At 40.0% G+C, this 22551-nt stretch overlaps 2 protein-coding genes across 4 annotated transcripts in view; both read left to right on the top strand.

Annotated features, from left to right (window-relative positions):
* The window catches only part of REM1 (RRAD and GEM like GTPase 1), a 753594-nt gene that overhangs the window by 32233 nt on the left and 698810 nt on the right, over window positions 1–22551 (top strand). The gene's annotated exons all lie outside the window — the stretch shown is intronic.
* The window catches only part of CSNK2A1 (casein kinase 2 alpha 1), a 65625-nt gene that overhangs the window by 10263 nt on the left and 32811 nt on the right, over window positions 1–22551 (top strand). Inside the window, exon 2 of one of the 3 annotated variants that reach the window (XM_050807179.1) lies at window positions 6812–6928. The exons of the other annotated variants lie outside the window; for them this stretch is intronic. The gene's annotated coding sequence lies outside the window, so the exon portion shown is untranslated. The remainder of the gene's footprint in view (window positions 1–6811; window positions 6929–22551) is intronic. 3 annotated transcript variants of the gene reach the window in all.

The following is a 22551-nucleotide window of genomic DNA, read 5'->3' as shown; positions in this document are numbered from 1 at the left end:
GGGATTCCAGGCATGAGCACCCGGCCTGGTCTGAAGAATTTTTAAACACCACAGCTAAGGACCTGAACGTTCATCTGCAGCTACCTATATGCTCTTGTTACATACAGTTGTTATCCTAGTGGGTTTTTCACAGCCATCTTTTATGACTGTTTTTGGAAAACATCACATTGACCTTCATACATATTCAAAACTTTAGGCTTTGTTGCATCTGGAGCCCAACACTGAGGCCCACAGATGTCACCAACCCCCAGCCAGCATGGTGGGGCATGTCTCAGTTGTCTTCTTTTCTCCCTTCAGCAGCCACACAGAAAAGCTTTTTCATCATTTAAAATCTGATTTTTATACAATTTGTGGCCTGGTGGCCAGCCTGTTCAGGTAAGAAAATAATGAAGAACCCTGACTATTGAAACTCAGTGTCCCACCCCCTCCTTGCCTCCAAATTTAAAGCAGTTCATTTTATTATAGTATTTTGGATAGGCTATAATAAATCACTTTGGAGAATTAAGGAAATAGTATTAAATTTAGTGAAAAGAACCCGTTTAGGCTTTGAATTCTAAACAGATCTGGCTTCCACCACTTAGTAATCCTGTTGTTTTTGGCAGATTATTTAACCTCTGAGTTTGTTTATTTCTAAAATCAGAATATGCATCTGATACTGTGTTTGGTTTATAAGAGGTATTCAAATGGTAGCAGCAGTTATTAAATTCATAAATGCTGAATTTTTCTTTAGATTACTGTATATCCCAAATGAAGTTTTCCATCTTTTGGTTCCAGAGGGTTATAGCCAGTGGAATAAAGTTTCACATTGTGACTTTGTTTTGCTTGTGTGGCATGGTAAAAAGGTGTAGAGATGATGACTTCTGTCCATTTGTTATATTCCATATTATAGGAGACAGTACTGGAGTTCAAATTTCTCTTAGGTGTTTGGGTAGAACTGTTAATCCAAATCAAACTGCTTGGATTTTCTTCTAATACCTCCCTTCATTGGAAGATCTCACACTGTTGCTATGTCATTTATGTCACATTGACACTCGGATCCCTTTTCTGGGTTGAAGGTAGAGAAATGTAATTCACACAAAAGGCCCAAATGCTAATATTTTATGTTTTACTGTACTTCCTGGTTTGTTTTATGGAAGTAATACTTACGTGTATTGCTTTATTTTTTTTTTTGTATGTATGTATTTATTTATTTTGAGACAGAATCTCTCTCTGTTACGCAGGCTGGAGTGCAGTGGCACGATCTCAGCTCACTGCAACCTCTGCTTCCTGGGTTCAAGTGATGCTCCTGCCTCAGCCTCCCAAGTAGCTGGGACTACAGGTGTGCGCCCCCACACCTGGCTAATTTTTGTATTTTTAGTAGAGATGGGGTTGTGCCATACTGGCCAGACTGGTCTTGAACCCCTGACCTCAGGTGATCCACCCTCCTTGGCCTCCCAAAGTGCTGGGATTATAGGCGTGAGCCACTGCACCTGGCCTGTGTGCATTGTTTTTAAAAACAAAAATGTTGAATGTTTTGTAAGTAGGAATAAAAGCAGAAGGCCCCCAGGGGCATGTTAGGATTTATAATCTCCTAAAGTTAAGTATCCTGCAAGTTTACACAAGCAGTAACTTAATGAATTACCAAGTATTACTGAGAATATTTGTGTTCCAAATTCAGAGCCTCAATCAAACCAGAAAAAAACATTCTGTTGGGTTTGAACAGGTAGTTTTCTTATTTATTATGTACTTAGAACCTTGGGACTTGAAGGTCAGAGAGTCAAGGGAACTGCCAAGGAGTTAGTTGCTAGATATTTTTTTGGGTTTTTTTTTTTGAGCTATATATATTTCCCCACTTGAAAAAACAAAAACACTACTACTTATTTGGTCTTAGTGTGATAGGTGAGAGAGAATGTTGTTGGCCATGGTTACCACCTTAAATTGACATGGGAAAAGATAAATCAATATGAAGTGGAGGAAAAAACCAATAACTTCATTTAATCATACATTTTTACCATTAACCTGTTTTCTTTTGGCTTATCTTTCTGAGCTAAGGTAAGGAGGCTTGGTTTGTCTTTGTTGTTTTTGTTTTTTTGTGTCAGTGATCTCCAAATAGATGATCTTCCAGATGAAATAGTTGCCTGTTAGTACATCTGGACTGTAATTGAAGGCTGCAAAAGATGATTGCGTATCCCTTGAAATAAGGGGAATTGTGAAATAGTTTTCTCAACCTGCTGCATGGATTTTGACTCTTCAGGTTGTGATCTCCACAAGTTATTCAAACTAGAATTTCTCAACCAGTGTATTGTGTCAGGGTGTGTTACAGATGTGTTGAGATACTGGTCCCCTCACACCTCTGGCCATTCATGCAGAATGTAGCTTGGATACAGCATCCAAACCAGTTACCTCAGATCCAGAGCAGTCTTGATCATTTACCCCATTGTGCCATACAAATATTATTTTCTTTCTGTCTTGACTTTTAAAAAGACTGGGCCAGGCGGGTGGATCACAAGGTTAGGAATTCGAGACCATCCTGGCCAACACAGTGAAACCCTGTCTCTACTAAAATACAAAAAAAAAAATTAGCCGGGCATGGTGGTGCTTGCCTGTAGTCCAGCTACTCGGCAGGCTGAGGCAGGGGAATCACTTGAACCCGGGAAGTGGAGGTTGCAGTGAGCCGAGGTAGTGCCACTGCACTCCAGGCCTGGTGACAGAGCGAGACTCCGTCTCAAAAAAAAAAAAAAAACTGGGAACACTAATTTAGAAAGCTCAGTAATTAGATATCTTAACAGTTTTAAGATTCAAGGCGGTAAGCAATCTTAAAATAATCTTGGCTTTAAGTTTTTAAAGCCATTTTAAGGTACCTCTCTGACCCCCAAGTAATTCTCTTTGGACATGTGATTCAAAGGGTATGCTTTAAAATACAAGATTGTAAATGATTTAAGGTTGGACAGTAGTGAAGAAATTCAGTTCTTATTTTCTAAGCAATAATGTGAGGCAGAAGTAAAGTTCCCTTTTGTAAAACTGTTATCTCTACCTGACTAACTCTGAATGCCACTGTATTTTTTCTGAGGCTGACATTTTGTTAATCATTCAGCAAGCTTGGGTCTCATACTCTGAAGCCTAGGATACATTGTCTTCTTGTCTTCCTTCAGGAAAGAATGGCGTATACTTAGTTTGAGCAGTTTAATTTTTTAATATTTATGTAAATCACCAAGTTAGCCTTCTTAGATGTGTTTCTGTTTGTCTAACTCAGGAATTACTAATTTTGCTGAAGTTTACAGATTTCCTGAGCCTGTAATAGTTTTTTTCTTCAAAAAAAAAGTACGTGTACATACTACTCTATATACATTTACCAGATAGTTCATGGCCACTGATGTCATTGTTGAACTGCATTTTCAGTTCCATAATTTTTGTAGTCTTAAGTAAGAGTTTCCCCTGTCTTATTATTTGTTTATAAATTTATGTATTTAGTATAGACCAGGGATTGATAGCTCAAATGCCTTCAGGAGTCGAGCCAATAAGGTAAAGGAAGAGTTGTCCAGGTTTACGTGTGGTATCTCCATTGGGTGTCTTTTAAAAGAGCCAGTTGTTGAACAGTCACAGCTTAGCATACCCAGGTGGTTTTTGTCAGTGCAGGAAGGAAGAACCGTTGTTACCAGACAGAGAGACCTACCTGCCCTCCCTCCTCCTTTATTTCTTTTAAGAAATAGAAAGTTAAATTTTTTTTTAGTGTTGGTAACTATCACTTTGAAAAATATTAATTATGAACAATGTTAATACATAATTCAACTTAATACTTTTTTTTTTTTTTTTTGAGACGGAATTTCGCTCTTGTCGTCCAGACTGGAGTGCGATGGCGCAGTCTCAGCTCACTGTAACCTCCACCTCCCAGGTTCAAGTGATTCTCCTGTCTCAGGCTCCCAAGTAGCTGGGATTACAGGTGCCCACCACCACCACGCCTGGCTAATTTTGTATTTTTAGTAGAGATGGGGTTTCACCATGTTGGCCAAGGCTGTCACGAACTCCTGACCTCAGGTGATCCGCCTGCCTCGGCCTCCCAAACTGGTGGGATTACAGGTGTGAGCCACTACGCCTGGCCCCGATTCACTTTGTAAAAACAGTGTGAAGGCTGGGCACTGTGGCTTATGCTGTAGTCCCAACACTTTAGAAGGCTGAGATGGGATAATCGCTTGAATCCAGGAGTTTAAGACCAGCCTGGGCAACATGGCAAAACCCCGTCTCTACTAAAAATACAGAAAATTAGCTGGGCGTGGTGGCACACACCCATAGTCCCAGCTACTTGGAAGGCTAAGGTAGGATGCTCACTTAAGCTCAGGAGTGTGAGGCTGCAGTGAAATGAGCTATGATCATGCCACTTGCACTCCAGCCTGGGTGACAGAGCAAGGTCCTGACTCTAAAAAAAGAAAAAGAAAAAAAAAGTGAAAAACTTGTACACAAATGCACCTAGCAACATTGTTCATAGTAGCCAAAAAGTGGAGACAGTCCAAATATCCGTCAATCAATGAATGGATAACCAAAATGTGGTATATTTATACAGTGAATTCAGCCACAAAGGGAAATTAACTACTGATACTTGCAACAATGGATAACCTTGTAGACATTTTGCTAAGTGAAAGAGGCCACATATTGCATGATTCCATTTATGTGAAATGTCCATAATAGGCAAATACATGGAGACAGAAAGCAGATTTTTGGTTGCCAGAGGACTGTAGGAAGAGGCTGTCAGGAGTTACTCCTGTGAGGTACTGAGTTTCTTTTTGGGGCGATGACGTGTTCTGGAATCAGTTAGTAGGGATGGTTCCACAACATTGTGAATATACTAAAACACACCATTTTAGGGTACCAGTTGTACCCTAAATGGATTTTATCTCAATTTTTAAAAAGTAATATGTGAGCCAGATAGGAGACACACACACAGAGTAGTCCTGTTCCCAGCCATCTGTGGGAAATATATTCCAAGATCCCCAGTGGATTCCTGAAACCACAGATAATACCAAACCTGATTGTCATCAAGTTGGAACACAGTTTTCTGTTCATGTCTTCTACCCGCAAATTTAATGCCTTTTCCTTCTTAACTAAGCATTTATCACATACTGCGGTTATAACTTTTGCAGTTTGAGGTATGACAGCAAAACAACTGTGAATTTATTTTTCCCTCTTCACATTATCACTGATAGAAGATTTGTTCTTACTATAGATCTTAGCAATTTCCGCATACAATTTTTTTTCCATATTAAGTCAAGAACTTTCACCTTTTTACTTAAAGGAAGCACTTTACAGCTTCACATTGGCATTTCCAGATTCTCAGCATTGCTACTCTTGCACTTTGGGGAATTTCTTAAGTAAAATAAGGTAACTTGAAGATAAGCACTGCAATACTGCAACATTCAAGTAACCAAGAAGGCTACCAAGTGACTTAATGAGCAGGTGGCATATACAGCTGGACAAAGGGATGATTCACATCCAGGGCGGGATGGTACTAGATGGTGCAAGATTTCATCACATTACTCAGAACCATGTACAATTTAAAACATGGCTGGGTGCAATGGCTCATGCCTGTAATCCCAGCACTTTGGGAGGGTAAGGTGGGAGGATTGCTTGAGCCCAGGAGTTCAAGACCGGCCCGGACAACATAGTGAGAAACCTTCTTTACAAAAAAAAAAAAAAAAAAGCCGGGAGTGGTGGTATATGCCCATGGTCCCAACTACAAGGGAGGCAGAGATGGGAGGTAGAGGCTGCTACAGTGAGCCACGGTTGCACCACTGCACTCCAGCCTGGGTGACTGAGTGAAGCCCCATCTCTAAAAACAAACAAAAATAAAACTTACAAATTGTTTATTTCTGGAATTTTCCATTTAATATTTTCAGACTGCAGTTGACTGCGGGTAACTGAAACCATGGGTATGGGGGTTAGCTGTGTTTGTGGTCCCAGTTTACAGTCCCTTGCTGTAGAACAGAAGAATAGGCTGTGAATCTAGACAAATGTTTTGCAATCACTATCTCTGACATTGGAAAGGTTATGCAGTTTTACCTTCTATAAAATGAGAAAGACATTACTTAGGTCATGGACTTGCTGGTTTAACAGTGATAAATCTGGCTGGGCATAGTGTCTCATGCCTGTAATCCCGGCATCTTGGGAGGCCAAGGTAGGAGGATTGCTTGAGCTTAGGACTTCCAGACCAGCCTGGGTAGCATAACAAAACCTCATCTCAGCAAAAAAGAAAAAAGAAAAAGAGAAAGAAAAAAAGAAAAAAATTTAATTAGCAGGGGACAGTAGTGTATGCCTATGGTCCCAGCTACTAAAGAAGCTGAGGGAGGAGGATTGCTTGAGCCTGGGAGGTCAAGGCTGCAGTGAGCTATGATCGTACCACTGCATTCCAGCCTGGGTAACAGAGCAAGACCCTGTCACACACACAAAAAAGATATATCCCAAGAATCGGTGACTGACATAGGCATTCACATAATATCTTCAGAATTGAAAGGCAACCAGTTTTACTGCCCTTGCTTCCAGCCTATTCTATTTTTGTCAGTTTTAGGACAACCTACCTTATTAACTGTTGGTTATTGATCACCTACAGAGATGATGGTTGTCTCCTATGTAACCTACCTTCATGGCAGTGAAGAAGGGAGTGGGAGAAGGGTGATAATCCTTATATTCTGCAGTTTTCTCACTTTAATCAGGTAGGTTAAATCACATATCCAACATCAGATGTAGGTGTTAGTGGTTCTAGTGTACTTATCCTTCTGCAACCTCATGATGTCTTTTAAATCCAAGATCCATTCAGTAACGGAGTGCTGAACTGTTTTTGTAGCTCTGTCAAGGCTTGTCAAGCAGTGTGCTCATCACATGGTAAATCATGCAGCCTGGAACCTCATAAAAGCTCCAAGAAACATCATTCACCCATACTGACTAGTTTCACATCTCTTTGGTAAGTGATAGTAGGAAACCTTTTTTCTCTGGTTTAAAAAGGATGGATGCAATAACATTTATAGGTAAGACTGAGGAGCATTTTAAAAATCAACCACAGGCAGGGCACAGTGGCTCGTGCCTGTAACCCTAGTACTTTGGGAGGCTGAAGCGGTTGGATCACCTGAGTTCAGGAGTTTGAGACCAGCCTGGGCAATGGGGTGAACCACGGGGCATACACCAAGAGAAATAAAGTCCAAAGTACTTGAATTCTTAATCTGAGGAGAGAGGTGTATGTAAACAAAATACATTCAGTGTGACAATGTCAGAGAGTATATGGGGTTGCTGTGGCCCTGTAGAAGAGGTACTTGGCTCATTTTGGAGAGAGATGGGAATGCTTCATAGCGGATGTAAAGTTTGCTGATTCTTGAAGGGCGAGTAGGATTTCTCTTAGCAAGCAGTATTGGAAGGCATAATCAATGTATAAAAGCAGAGAGACCTGGAGAGGAGTGGGAAGCAAGTTCAGTTTAAACAAATGTTTTGAAAAAATGTTAAGCTGTGCAGTACAAAGACATTAGGATAGAACAGGTTGAAACAATACTGATTGAATTTATTGGTTATGGGACCATTTATGGTTTTCATTTTTTGTGTCAGTTTTTGTTTTTTCTTCCTGAGAATCAGACTGGCATCTTGTATCAGTTTTGATAAATTATTTTTCTTCTGGGAATTTCAAGTTTATGGGCAAAAGTTGTTCATGATATTGTCTTTTTACCATCTGTAGGATCTGTAGTGATGTATCATTTCCATTCATTATACTGGACGTTTACCCTAATTCATCCCTCACTGCCTCATTTCCATTCTTGATATTGGACATTTACCCTAATTCTCCCTCCCTCCCTCCTTCCCTCTCTCTCTTTCTCTCTGTCTTTCTTTCTTTTTTTGAAATAGAGTCTCACTGTGTCACCAGGCTGGAGTGCAGCGGTGCCATCTCAGCTCACTGCAAGCTCCGCCTCCCAGGTTCACACCATTCTCCTGCCTCAGCCTCCTGAGTAGCTGGGACTACAGGCGCCCACCACCATGCCCAGCTAATTTTTGTATTTTTAGTAGAGACAGGGTTTCACCCTGTTAGCCAGGATGGTCTCGATCTCCTGACCTTGTGATCCACCTGCCTCGGCCTCCCAAAGTGCTGGGATTACAGGTGTGAGCCACTGCGCCCAGCTGATTTTTTTAATTTTTATTTTTGTAGAGGCAAGGTCTTGCCATGTTGCCCAGGATGGTCTCGAACTCCTAGGTTCAAGTGATCCACTCATCTCAGCCTCCCAAAGTGCTGGGATTACAGGCATGAGCAACTGCGCCTGGCCTAAGTTTATACATTTCTAAGTCCTGCTTTAATTGTATCCCACATGTTTTGAAATACTGGATTTTTATGAACAAACTATGTGTAGCCTATGTTTTATTTTATTTAAAATTTATTGATTAATTGATTTTGAGGCAGGGTCTCTGTCAGCCAGGTTGGAGTGCAGCATTGTGATCATAACTCACTGAAGCCTTGAACTCCTGGGTTCACATGATCTCCTACTTCAGCCTTCTGAGTAGCTAGGATCACAGGTGCGTGTGCCATACTTAGCTAGCTTTTAAATTTTTCTGTAGAGATGGTAGACTTGCTGTGTTGCCCAGGCTGGTCACGAACTCAGCCTCAAACCATCTTTCCTCTTCAGTCTCCCAAAGTGCAGGGATCCCTGAGCTCTGCCCAGCTCTTAATTTCTAATTGATATATAATCGTACATATTTATGGGATATATTGTGATGTATTGTGATGTTTCAATACATGTATACATCGTGTGTATATATCCCATGTTTTAAATGTATTATTTATTTATTTATTTATTTTGTGATGGAGTCTCTGTCAGCCATGCTGGAGTGCTCACTGCAACCTCCACCTCCTGGGTTCAAGCAGTTCTCCAGCCTCAGCCTCCCAAGTAGCTGGGATTATAGGCACCTGCCACCACACCCAGCTAAGTTTTGTGTTTTGTTGTTGTTGTTGTTGTTGTTGTTGTTGTTGTTTTTAAGTAGAGATGAGGTTTCGCTATGTTGGCCAGGCTGATCTCAAACTGCTGACCTCAAGTGATGCACCCACCTTGGCCTCCCAAAGTGCTGGGATTACAGATGTGAGCCACCACACCTGACCTAGATGTATCTCTTTTACTTATTTATTAATTTTTTTTTTTTTTTTTACAAGAAGGAGTCTCACTCTGTCTCCCAGGCTGTAGTGCAATGGTGCTATCTCGCTACAACCTTCACCTCCCTGGTTCAAGCGATTCCCCTGCCTCAGCCTCTAAGAGTAGCTGGGACTACAGGCATGCATCACCACACCCAGCTCATTTTTGTGTTTTTAGTAGAGATGGGTGTCACTGTTTTGGCCAGGGTGGTCTTGAGCTCCTGACCTCAGGTGATCTGCCCACCTCGGCCTCCCAAAGTGCTGGGATTACAGGCGTGAGCAGCCGTGCCCAGCCTAGGTGTATCTCTTTTAGACAGCATGTGATAGAATTTTTTTCCTTTTTTTAAATTTTATTTTTCCAATTAATATACAGTAAAATTGACTCCTTTTTGTGTATACTGTTTTATGAATTTTAATATATACATAGATTCAAGTAACTACCATCACAACTGGGACATAGAACAGTTATATCACCTTCTGCATGTTACCCTTGGTAACATACCCAGCCTCCCACCCCTAATCTCTAGCAACCACTGTTTCTGTTCTGAGTTAGTACAGTTTTTTGTTTTTGTTTTTGTTTTGTTTTTTTTTTGAGACAGAGTCTCACTCTCTCACCCAGGCTGGAGTGCATTGGCGCATCAGCTCACTGCAAGCTCCACCTCCCAGGTTCATGCCATTCTCCTGCCTCAGCCTCCCGAGTAGCTGGGACTACAGGCGCCCGCCACCATGCCCGGCTAATTTTTTGTATTTTTAGTAGAGACTAGATTTCACTATGTTAACTAGGATGGTCTTGCTCTCCTGACCTAGTGATCCGTCCGCTTCAACCTCCCTAAGTGCTGGGATTACAGGTGTGAGCCACCGTGCCCAGCCTCACTACAGTTTTATCTTTTCATAAATGTTCATATAAATGAAATCAAACATTATGTAATATTTTGAGACTGGCTTATTTCATTCAGCATACTGCCTCTGAGATTCATCAAATTTATTGTGTGTGTAAATGGTTAGTTCCTTTTTATTAGTAGTATTCCGTTTATGGATAGATTATAGTTATTTTTATCCATTCACTCCTTGAAGGACATTTTGGTTTTCATTCTTTGTTGATTATGAATAGAGCTGCTGTGAACATAACATTATAGGCTTTTGTGGACATAAGTTTTCATTTTTCTAGGGTAAATAACTTTGAGTTGGATTGCTGGGTCATATGAAAAATGTACATTTAACTTCTTTGTAAAGAAGTTGCCAAACTGTTTTCTAGAATGGCTGTACAGTACTATTTTGCATTCACACTAGAAATGTATGAGTTTCAGTTTTTCCTCATCTTCTCTAGCATCTCATCCTCTTTAGCATTTCAAGTTAAATATTGGCAGTATTTAACTTGTAACATTGAAAATTTTAGATTTACAGGAGTTACAGATAGAATCTCCATATATGCTTCCCTCAGTATCTCCTAATGTTCACATCTTGCCATAGCGGTGATATGTCATCAACACTAAGAAATTGGGCCAGGCGTGGTGGCTCACACCTGTTACCCTGGTAACTGGACGCCGTGGTGGGGAGGATTGCTTGAGGCCAGGAGTTTGAGAACAACGTGGGCAACATGGCAAGACCCCATCTCTACAAAAAATTAAAGTTAGGTGGGCATGGTGACATGTGCCTGTAGTCCTAGCTACTTAGGAGGCTGAGGCAGGAGGATCGCTTGAGCCCATGAGTTCGAGGCTGCTATGAACTGGGAGAGCTAGGATCACACCACTGGACTCCTGCCTGGGTGACAAAGTGAGACCCCATCTCTAAAAAAAAAAAAAATGAATAATATAAATAATAAAATAATTAAGAAATTAACATCGGTATAATAGTATTAACCCAACTACAAGCTTTATTTGTTTACCAGTTATATCCTTTTTCTGTTCAAGGAGCCAGTCCAGGATACCACATTAATTTAGTCATCATGTCTCCTTAGTATCCTCCAGCCTGTGAAGCTTCTTAGTCTGTCTTTAATTTTCATTACTTGGAAACTTTTGAAGAAGACTGGTGATGTATTTTATAGAATGTCCTTCAATACAGGTTTGATATTTTCTCAAGATTAAATTGTGGTTATGGATTTTTGAGAAGACTACCACAGAGGTGAAGTGCCCTTCTCATCACATTGTATCAGGGGCATATGATGTCAAAGTGACTTAGCACTAGTGATACTTCAGTAAAGTCTGCCAGGTTTTTCTACTGTAGAGTTGCTATTTCTCCGTTTCCAAGCTCATTGGACTTAGGAATGTCCTTGTGATTAATAAGCATGGAAAGGGAGAAATTTAGGCTCCCTTTCCATGCTTATTTCCTTTTCTGAAAGGAGGAAAATTGAGCTCCACCTCCTCAAGAATCTAGTGCCTGATGATAACAGATCATCAGGCGTTAGAGTCTCATAAGGAGCACGAAACCTAGATCCCTCACATGCGCAGTTCACAGTAGGGTTCTCCTATGAGAATCTAATGTTGCTGATCGAACAGGAGGCAGAGCTCAGGCAGTAATGCGAGTGACTCCCGCTGCTCACCTCCTGCTGTGTAGCCTGGTTCCTAACAGGCCACAAACTGGTACAGGCCCATGGCCCGGAGACTGGGGACCCCTGATATAAATGGAAGTATACAATATGTAGGCTTTTGTTTCTGGCTTCTTCACTTTAAGATTCACCATATTGTTCAGGTGTAGCAGCTCACACCTGTAATCCTGCCACTTTGGGAGGCTGAAGCCAAAGGATTGCTTGAGGCCAGGCGTTTGAGACCAGCCTGGGCAACAAAGCGAGACCCTGTCTCTACTAAAAAAAGAAAAACGATTCACCCATTTTGTTGCACAAATCAGTAATCTGTTCCTTTTCATTGCTAAGCATCCCATGGCAAGCCATTTGTTTATTCATGTAACTGTTGGACACCTTGGTGGTTTCTATTTTTTCACAATTATAGATAAAGCTGCCTTAAATGTTTGTGTGTAGGTTTTTGTGTAGATACAGGTTTCCATTTCTCTTGAGTAAATACCTAGGAGTGGGAATGCTGGTTGTATAGTTAAGTACATGTTTAACTCTATAAGAAACTGCCAAACTGTTTTCCAAAACCATTTTGCTTTCCCACCAGGAATGAATTAGTTACTGTTACTCTGCATCCACGCCAGCTTTTGGTATAGTCAGTTTTGTTTTCTGTTTTTTTTAAATTTTAGCTATTTTAATAGATCTGTAGTGGTAGTGGTATGATTTAATTTCATTTTCTCTGCTGTCTGGAAGTGTTGTGTATCTTTTCACATACTTATCTGTATATCTTCTTTTGTGGTGTGTATGTTCATGTCTTTTGCCCATTTTTAAATTGAGTTTTCTTATGTTGAGTTTTTTGTATGTTACAGATACAAGTTCTTTATTCAGATTTGTGATTTGCAAATACATTCTTCTTGTGTCTGGCTTATTTTCTAAATAGTGACTTTCACAGAGCAGAAATATTTTAATGTTGATGAAGTTCAGTTTATGAATTTTACAGCCCATGTCTTTAATGTCATGTCTTCAAACTCTGCCTAATCCCTGGATGCAAGAAGATTTGATAATTTTACATTTATATGTTGTTGGTTTTTTTCCCAGAGGTAGAGTCTTGCCTTGTCACCCAGGCTGGGATTATACAGTCATGAGCTACCGCATCTGGCCCAAGTTTTACGTTTATATCTATGATTCATTATGGATTATCGTTTATATAAAGTGTGAGATTTAGATTGAAGTTTATGATTTTTTGCATACTGATCTCCAAGTCTTCCACAACAATTTATAGAAAAGATTATTGGCCGGGTGCGGTGGCTCAAGCCTGTAATCCCAGCACTTTGGGAGGCCGAGACGGGCGGATCACGAGGTCAGGAGATCGAGAACATCCTGGCGAACACGGTGAAACCCCGTCTCTACTAAAAAAATACAAAAAACTAGCCGGGCGAGGTGGCGGGCGCCTGTAGTCCCAGCTACACAGGAGGCTGAGGCAGGAGAATGGCGTAAACCCGGGAGGCGGAGCTTGCAGTGAGCTGAGATCCTGCCACTGCGCTCCAGCCCCGGCGACAGAGCGAGACTCCGTCTCAAAAAAAAAAAAAAAAAAAGAAAAGATTATTATGCCTGTAATCCCAGCACTTTGGGAGGCCAAAGTGGGTGGGTCAGTTGAGCTCAGAAATTTGAGACCAGGCTGGGCTTGGTGGCTCATGCCTGTAATCCCAGCACTTTGGGAGGCCCAGGCAGGCAGATCATGAGGTCAGGAGATCGAGACCATCTTGACTAACATGGTGAAACCCCGTCTCTACCAAAAATACAAAAAAATTAGCCAGGCGTGGTGGTGGACGCCTGTAGTCCCAGCTACTCGAGAGGCTGAGGCAGGAGAATGGTGCGAACCCGGCAGGTGGAGCTTGCAGTGAGCCGAGATCGCGCCACTGCACTCCAGCCTGGGCAACAGAGCAAGACTCCGTCTCAAAAAAAAAAGGAAAATTGAGACCAGCCTGGGCAATATGGTAAAACCCTGTCTCTACTAAAAATACAAAAATTAGCAGGGCATTGTGATGCACACCTGTGGTTGTAGCTACTTGGGAGGCTGAGGCAGGAGAATCACTTGCACCTAGTAGGCGAAAGTTGCAGTGAGCTAAGATCATGCCCCTGCACTCCAACCTGGACACTAGAGGCAGACCGTGGTGTTCGGGGGGAAAAAAAAAAAAATATATATATATATATATATATATATATATATATATATATATATATATATATATGTCCTTTCTCCATTGAACTGCCTTTGTACCTCTGTCAAAAATTAATTGGCCTTATTTGTGTGGGTGTATTTCTGTACTCTTTATTCTGTTCCCTTGATCTATGTTTTATCCTTTTGCCAATACACTGTTTTGACAACTATAGCCTTGTAATAAGTTTAAAATCAGATAGCATAATTCTTCCAGCTTTATGATTTTTCAGAATTGTTTGGGTTATTCTGGTTCATTTGGATTTCTTTTTTAATTTGGTCTGACATGATAGTCTTTGTCTTTTACCTGGATAATTTATTCCACTTATATTTGATATAATTAATCATATTCCAGTTTAACTTTTTTTCCCTATGTTTCTTATGTTCTAGATTTTGTTCTTCTCCCTTCTTAACATTCTTTTGGATTCTTTTTATGATTTTACTTTTCCCCCTTTCTGGTTTGGAAATACGTGTTATTTTTATTCTGTAATTAGTTGTCGTCATACATGTTGTGACTTGCAGCTATAACTTAACAAAGCCTGGTATTGTAATTTTATCATTTTTTCATATAATAAAAGAACTTTAGAAAGAATACTTTGAAATCTCTTCGATACACTGTGTTTTTATTGTTATGTCTTCTATTTTTTAAAACTTCTCAAGGTATTGTTATTCTTTTGTATAATCAATGTTTGTTTGGAGCTGTCTGTAAATTTTCCTCTTTTTTGCTCTTTATTTTCTCTTTCAACTCAGACCTTCCAAAATGCGATTATTTTTCTTCTTTCTTTAGAGACATTTGCTTGATAACAGAATTTTAATTTGGCAGCTATTTTTTTTCAGCACACTGCAGGTATTAAACTATCTTGGCTTCATTGTTGGTTTTGAAAAATCAGCTGTTCTGATGTTGCTCTTTGAATATAATCTGCGTTTTTCTTTCTGTACTTGCTTTTTAGGTTTATCTTTGTCTTTAGTTTTTGTTTTTGTTTGAGACAAGGTCTTGCTGTTTTGCCCAGGCTGGCCTCCAACTCCTGGGCACAAGCAGTCATCCTGCATCAGCCTCCCAAATAGCTGGAGCTACAGGCCTGTGCCACTGCACCCAACTAATCTTTGTTTTTTTCCTGCTATTTTGTGATGATATGTTTGGTTTTGGATTTCTTTTTATTGATCTTGTTTGGACATTGTTTGCTTCTGGAATTTGATTGTGTCTAATTGCTTCTAGGATATTTTCAACTATCTTCAGTTACTACCTTTATCCCATTCTCTCCTTTTCTGCTAGTACCAATTAAAAGTATATCAAACTGGCTGGGCGTGGTGGCTCACACCTATAATCACAGCACTTTGGGAGGCCAAGATGGGCGGGTCACTTGAGGTCAGAAGTTCAAGACCAGCCTGGCCAACATGGCAAAACCCCCTCTCTACTAAAAATACAAAAATTAGCTGGGCATGGTGGTGTGCACCTACAGTCCCAGCTACTCTGGAGGCTGAAGCAGGAGAATCACTTGAACTTGGGAGACAGAGGTTGCAGTGAACTGAGATCATGCCACTGCCTTGGCGGCAGAACAAGACTTTGTCGCCAAAAAAAAAAAAAAAGTATATTAAACGATTTCACTATATTTTTCCTCTTGTTTTTTGAGATCTGCTAGGACATTGTATTTTAAAATAGATATTTGGCTGGTCGTGGTGGCTCATACCTGTAATCCCAGCACTTTGGGAGGCCGAGGCAGGCAGATCACGAGATCAGGAGATCGAGACCATCCTGGCTAACATGGTGAAACCTCGTCTCTAATTTTTAAAAAAAATGCAAAAAAATAACCAGGCATGGTGGCGGGTACCTGTAGCAGAGGCTGAGGCAGGAGAATGGTGTGAACCTGGGAGGCGGAGCTTGCAGTGAGCTGAGATCAGGCCTCTGTACTCCAGCCTGGGTGACAGAATGAGACTCTGTCTCAAAAAAATAAAAAATAAATAAATAAATAAATAAAAAACAATAGATATTTGTAGTAATCATTTGAGGCCCACAGTAAGGTACTTTTCTCCATGGAGAGCTTGCTTATATCAGGTATGCAGGGGCACTAATCCAGAGACCACCTTAAAACAAGCTTAAGATATGATACTCCCTCCAGTAGGGCTTTAATTCCTCCCTGGATCTTCCACTCCCCAACCACTCTCACCGTTAGGATGTATCCCTCCAAAGTCCCACCTTATGAAGAGGGCCTCCTATTAGACTTTTTATCTTGTGAGAGCCCTGGGCTTTGGTTTATGTGAGAACAAAATTCTAATTTTCAGGATCAACAAAGGCTTTCTGGGCTTCCTTGCTTGCTTGTATCTCTGGGTTTGCATTTTCTATTCCCTTTTGGCTATAATTACTTCTCTGTCTTATTTAAAATTGAGTGGGCCAGGCATGGTGACACATGCCTGTAGCCTCAGTTACTTGGGAGGCTGAGGTGGGAGGATTACTTGAGCCCAGGAATTCAAGGTGGCAGCGAGCTATGATTGTGCCACTTCACTCTAGCCTGGGCGACAAAGAACTGAATAGTGTTGGAAGTAGAGAAAGAAAAAGAAAAAGAATTCCAAAGCTTGTTAATTAATGATATTTTTTGTTTTAAGCACAAATGGTAACAGTCGAGTAAACAGTCTCCAAATCAGATATAAAAAGGTTGCTGACCTGATGTGCTTTTTTTGCACATCAGTTGCTTGTTTAAACCTGATGCCATGTTGCATGTGGCATCCAATGATGCGTTTCTTATAGGAGATAAAAAAAAAATGTGCCAGCCTTTGGTCATTTTAGGGTACAAAATTATAGGTCTTTAAAATTCCTAACTTGCTTTAAAGTGTTACGCTTTGCAATTTCTTATTTTAATGTTTTCCATCTGAATAATTCCTATGTATACTTTAAGCATAGTTTTTTTTTTTCTTACAGTTTTTCCCCATTTTAGATACTCCATAAATATCGGTTGCATGAATGATGGGTTGGTGATGGTTTAAATACCTTTCAATGTCTGTAGACCACCATGACTTAATTCTTTCAAGTACTGATCACTTGAGATTGTAATGGTCTGTTTTCTTTGTCTGAGGGCAGAGATACTTTCTCTTTATTCTCCAGGGCCGAGAGAAAGGATGCCTTCCTGGCAGTCAGGCACACGTTTCCTGGTATATAGTAAACATTCAGTAAATGCTTACTACATGAGCATTCTGCTCTTGATTTGAAAGGAAGAGAGAAATTAAGGGTAAGTGTGGACGTTTGAAATAAGTAATTCAGGTAACATTAGCTACTTGTGCTTTTTTTTTATTCATTTGACTTTCTCATCAGTGCCACTTTTGTAAAGGGAATGGACAAGTTTGACTGAATTTTTCTCTTTGCTTCTATAGCAAGGTAGAAAAGTATACATATTTAAGCTCTCCCTGAGTTTCACAAGTCTTGTTTATCTCTTACCAGTTTATGTTGCCTGATTGCTTAGAATAAGAGTTCATTCTCTGCAGCAGTGCATAAAAGGTGTTTTCCTATATAGCTGCTTTTCCTCTAAACAAGCAGTCCTAAATCATGCAGTCAGTGCAATCTAAGCACATTCCTCATTCTTTACTATAGAAATCTTTGTCCTGTCTGGATGATGATGAGATCTTGTTCATTTGCTATGGTTCATTTAGGGATGAGAGAGAGATTTTTTTTTTTCCTTTTAAGATGGAGACTGGTAAACATTAGGGTTAAAAAGAACTAATTGTATTACAGTTCAAAAATTGACTTAAAGTTCTAGAATGATCTTTTCCATTTCTAATACTAGGAAATTCATCAATAAAAATACATTAGCAGAAATGACTAAGCAAACTTGTTTGTATAATTTTCTGGTATTGGACTGTTACTAAGCCTCTAGTTTTCTTTTTAGTTGCCAGATTGAAAAATAACAACTGAACATAAGAGATTAAAAGGAGGGGCTAGCTAAGGGCAAGAGGAGTTTTTATTGAAATTAATTTGCTGTATTCAGTGTATATCAGTAAACTTATTATTTTGGCAATAGACAATTTTTCCTTATGGTTTAATGACATTTTCTTTTTATTTACTTATACTTTATTAAAGAATAAGTCATGCAGACCCGTGCAGTTGGCTTTGATGTGGTCTGACTTCAGTAGGGAAAAATTCATTGACGTGGTGCTTTTCTCATAACTGATTAATTGGCTTCTGTTAGGCTAAACATTGAGCATACACGACTTAGCCATGTCTTCAAAGTCATTCCGACGGCGTTAAGGTAGATGTAGTGGTCTGAAATAGTTAGCCACTAAAGTTATACCTCCTTTTATGCAATTACATGGGAACAGTAAGCACTAAGTAAGACAATTTAAAATGGAGCTTAATAAGAAAGGCAGTGCATTTTCTGTTAGATTGCCTTAAGATATACTAGTATTATGAACAGTGGAGAGGAGAATCGATCTTCCAAATATCTGGGACTCAGGCACTTTTTCCATTTTCCAAATAAGCTGCTATAAAAATTACTAAAATCAAGTTTCTTCAATATCCTCTTAATTTGAATTATCGAGGGGAAAAAGACAAATCCTAGTTGTAGTCCTGTTATTTAATAGAAGCTGTAGTATTGGGAAAGAGCGAGGGAAGGGAACAATTAGTCAAGAACCTTTGACTTGGTTTTCCAGTTCTCCTAGTTGTGTACCAAATTACCTGAAGTATTTAGGAACACCCTATACTTTGGATGCAACTTGATTTTCATTTCATTTTTAAAAAATAAGCCAAGATTAATTTGATCACCAAATAGTGTTTACTGAATGTGCTACAAAATGCAAAGCCTTAGGCTAGGTACTGTAAATTAAAAAGGTAAATTAAACATGGTTCTTAACTTTGTAGAACTTAGGGTCCAATTGAGAAATTAAGATGTGAAGACTGGTGTGTATGTGAATGTGCAGTAGAAAGTGATTATGTTCTGTAGGAGTGAGAAAACTTGGAGGCAACTCACTGTCTTTGAATACCAACTGTAACTGTATTGGATATTCTTGGTCAAGCTACTGAACTTAGGCTCTTCTTATTTGTAGATTAGAGAAACTAATGCTTGCCTCATAGAGTTGTTGGGAGAATTAGATACTTAAAGCTGAGAAACTGTTTTAGCTCCAGACTTGTAATATCTAACTGCCTATTCAGAAGCTTCGTTTGAATGATTCAAAGCCATTTTAACCTTAAGTCCAAAACCTATCTTGTGCACTCTTTTATCTCCGTGAATGGCACCAACAATCTGTCAAGCAAGAAATCCAAGAGTCACCTCCCACTTAATACAACATTTTCCAGTTGACTCAGAGCTATTGATTTTACACCATAAATTTTGTTTCTCATATTAGTCCACTGATCTCCACTGCCACCACCTTAGGTCATCATTTCTCACATGTGCTACTGTAACAGCCTTCTGTCTCCTTAAGTCCTGTTCCCCCACTCAGCCAGAGTAAAAATTTTAAAAACAATATGTATGGGTCACTTTTCTGCTTAAAACTTTTCAACGAATTTCTATTACCCTTAGTCCATAGGTAAAATCTATTTTTTAATTTTTTTATTATTATACTTTAAGTTCTACGGTACATGTGCACAATGTACAGGTTTGTTACATATGTATGCATGTGCCATGTTGGTGTGCTGCACCCATTAACTCGTCATTTACATTAGGCATATCTCCAAATGCTATCCCTCCCCCCACCCCCTATCCTACAACAGGCCCTGGTGTGTGATGTTCCCCTTCCTGTGTCCAAGTGATCTCATTGTTCAATTCCCACCTATGAGTGAGAACATGCGGTGTTTGGTTTTCTGTCCTTGCGATAGTTTGCTGAGAATGATGGTTTCCAGCTTCATCCATGTCCCTACAAAGGACATGAACTCATTCTTTTTTATGGCTGCATAGTATTCCATGGTGTATATGTGCCACATTTTCTTAATCTAGTCTGTCATTGATGGGCATTTGGGTTGGTTCCAAGTCTTTGCTATTGTGAATAGTGCCACAGTAAACATAAGTGTGCATGTGTCTTTATAGCAGCATGATTTACAATCCTTTGGGTATATACCCAGTAATGGGATGGCTGGGTCAAATGGTATTTCTAGTTCTAGATCCTTGAGGAATCACCACATTGTCTTCCACAATGGTTGAACTAGTTTACAGTCCCACCAACAGTGTAAAAGTGTTCCTATTTCTCCACATCCTCTCCAGCACCTGTTGTTTCCTGACTTTTTAATAATCACCATTGTAACTTGTGTGAGATGGTATCTCATTGTGGTTTTGATTTGCATTTCTCTGATGGCCAGTGATGATGAGCAGTTTTTCATGTGTCTGTTGGCTGCATAAATGTCTTCTTTTGAGAAGTGTCTGTTCATGTCCTTTGCCCACTTTTTGATGGGGTTGTTTGATTTTTTTTCTTGTAAATTTGTTTAGGTTCTTTGTAGATTCTGGATATTAGCACTTTGTCAGATGGTAGATTGCAAAAATATTCTCCCATTCTTTAGGTTTCCCGTTCACTCTGATGGTAGTTTCTTTTGCTGTGCAGAAGCTCTTTAGTTTAATTAGATCCCATTTGTCAATTTTGGCTTTTGTTGCCATTGGTTTTGGTGTTTTAGACATGAAGTCCTTGCCCGTGCGTATGTCCTGAATGGTATTGCCTAGGTTTTCTTCTGGGATTTTTATGGTTTTAGGTCTGACATTTAAGTCTTTAATCCATCTTGAATTAATTTTTGTATAAGGTGTAAGGAAGGGATCCAATTTCAGCTTTCTACATATGGCTAGCCAGTTTTCCCAGCACCATTTATTAAATAGGGAATCCTTTCCCCATTTCTTGTTTTTGTCAGGTTTGTCAAAGATCAGATGGTTGTAGATGTGTGGTATGATTTCTGAGGGCTCTCTTCTGTTCCATTGGTCTATATCTCTGTTTTGGTACCAGTACCATGCTGTTTCGGTTACTGTAGCTTTGTAGTATAGCTTGCAGTCAGGTAGCGTGATGCCTCCAGCTTTGTTCTTTTGGCTTAGCATTGTCTTGTCAATACGGGCTTTTTTTTTGGTTCCATATGAACTTTAAAGTAGTTTTTTCCAGTTCTGTGAAGAAAGTCATTGGTGGCTTGATGGGGATGACATTGAATCTATAAATTGCATCCATAGGTAAAATCTTTAATGGCATACTTGTCTCACCCCTGTTCTGCCTTGTTCACTTATATTCCTAAGGCCTAGGACAGTACTTTTTCATAGTAGATGGTTATATATTTAAGGGGTAGACAAAATAAGGAATGTAGGGAAGAATCAAACCAAAAATTGAGAAATGTAGGCTGTGTGTTTTCTTCCTGTTGGGCTACATGTGAATATACATATGCATTTGCAGAGGTATAAGTGAAATACTATTTCTAAATAAGATAATGTTTATCTTGGTTGGGCACGGTGGCTCACACCTGTAATCTCAGCACTTTTGGGAGGCCAAGGCTGGTGGATCACTTGAGTCCAGGAGTTTGAGACCAGCCTGGGCATCATGATGAAACCTCGTCTCTACAGAAAATACAAATATTAGCTGGGCCTGATGGCCTACTGCTATAGTCCCAACTACTCGGGAGGCTGAGGTGCGAGGATTGCTCAAGCCCAGGAGGTCAGGTGGAGGTTTCAGTGAGCTGAGATTGCACCACTGCACTCCAGCCTGGGTGACAGAGCAAGACCCTATCTCCTGTCTCAAAAAAATAATAATGATAATATTTATCTTTGACCTCTCTTTTCTGTGTTTTCACATCCCCTCTTGTTTTTGTTGTTGTTGTTGTTTGTTTGTTTGTTTTTGAGACAGGATCTTTCTCTGTCACCCACATTGGAGTGCAGTGGCGAGATCATGGCTTACTGCAACCTTGACCTCCCAGGCTCAAGTGATCCTCTCACCTCAGCCTACCGAGTACCTGGGACCACAGCTGTACTCCACTACACCCAGCTCATTTTTATGTTATTGGTAGAGAGGAGGTCTCGCTATGTTGCCCAGGGTGGTCTCAGACTCCTGGGCTCAAGTGATCCTCCCAAAGTGCTGGGATTATAGGCATGAGCCACCACACTGGGCTCCACATCCCCTTTTTATCACCATCCCTTAACCCCAATCCCTTACTACCATTTTATCTATCTGAAGTTACAGAGTCATAGTTGAAGAACCCTCTGTTTTATTTTGCCATATAATTAATGAAGGCCAGCCATTTGAAATTCATGTGAATACCTTTCTTACTATAAGCAGATTATTTGGTATGTATGACAGTAAGGTGAAGCACCTCTTTAGGGGTACTGCAAAAACAGTTAGCTTGTTGTCTTCCCAGTGGAGAATCAGGTCTACTAGTTCATAAATTAGGTCCCAGTTGATGATCCCCAAAGCTTCAAGGGTCATTCACACAAGTACTCGAGAATCTCAAGAGTTTCGTTGGTAATTAGTCTTTTTCTACTCCTCACAGAGGATGCCAGGGCCTTGAGACAGCAGAAGACGACTGGGTGATAAGAATGTACATGGACTAGTAATAGGAGTTGGCTATTCTCCATATGTCAGATGATTTCCAGGGAAAAATTAGGACTCATTTTTTAATGTCATGTCTCCTTGTGAGTTAGCCCTCAGGGGTTAACTCAGGAGCTGGGAGTTAACCACAGCTACTATAATTTTTGTATTTTAAAGAATGAAGATTCCAGCCTGTAAAGATAGGTTTCTGCTTATTAGCTTTCACTAAGGAACTAGGGG

This window comes from Macaca thibetana, chromosome 10 (assembly GCF_024542745.1).
Source record: "Macaca thibetana thibetana isolate TM-01 chromosome 10, ASM2454274v1, whole genome shotgun sequence".
NCBI lineage: Eukaryota > Metazoa > Chordata > Mammalia > Primates > Cercopithecidae > Macaca > Macaca thibetana.
Note: the sequence above shows the minus strand (reverse complement) of the source record. Positions and strands in the feature narration are given on the sequence as shown.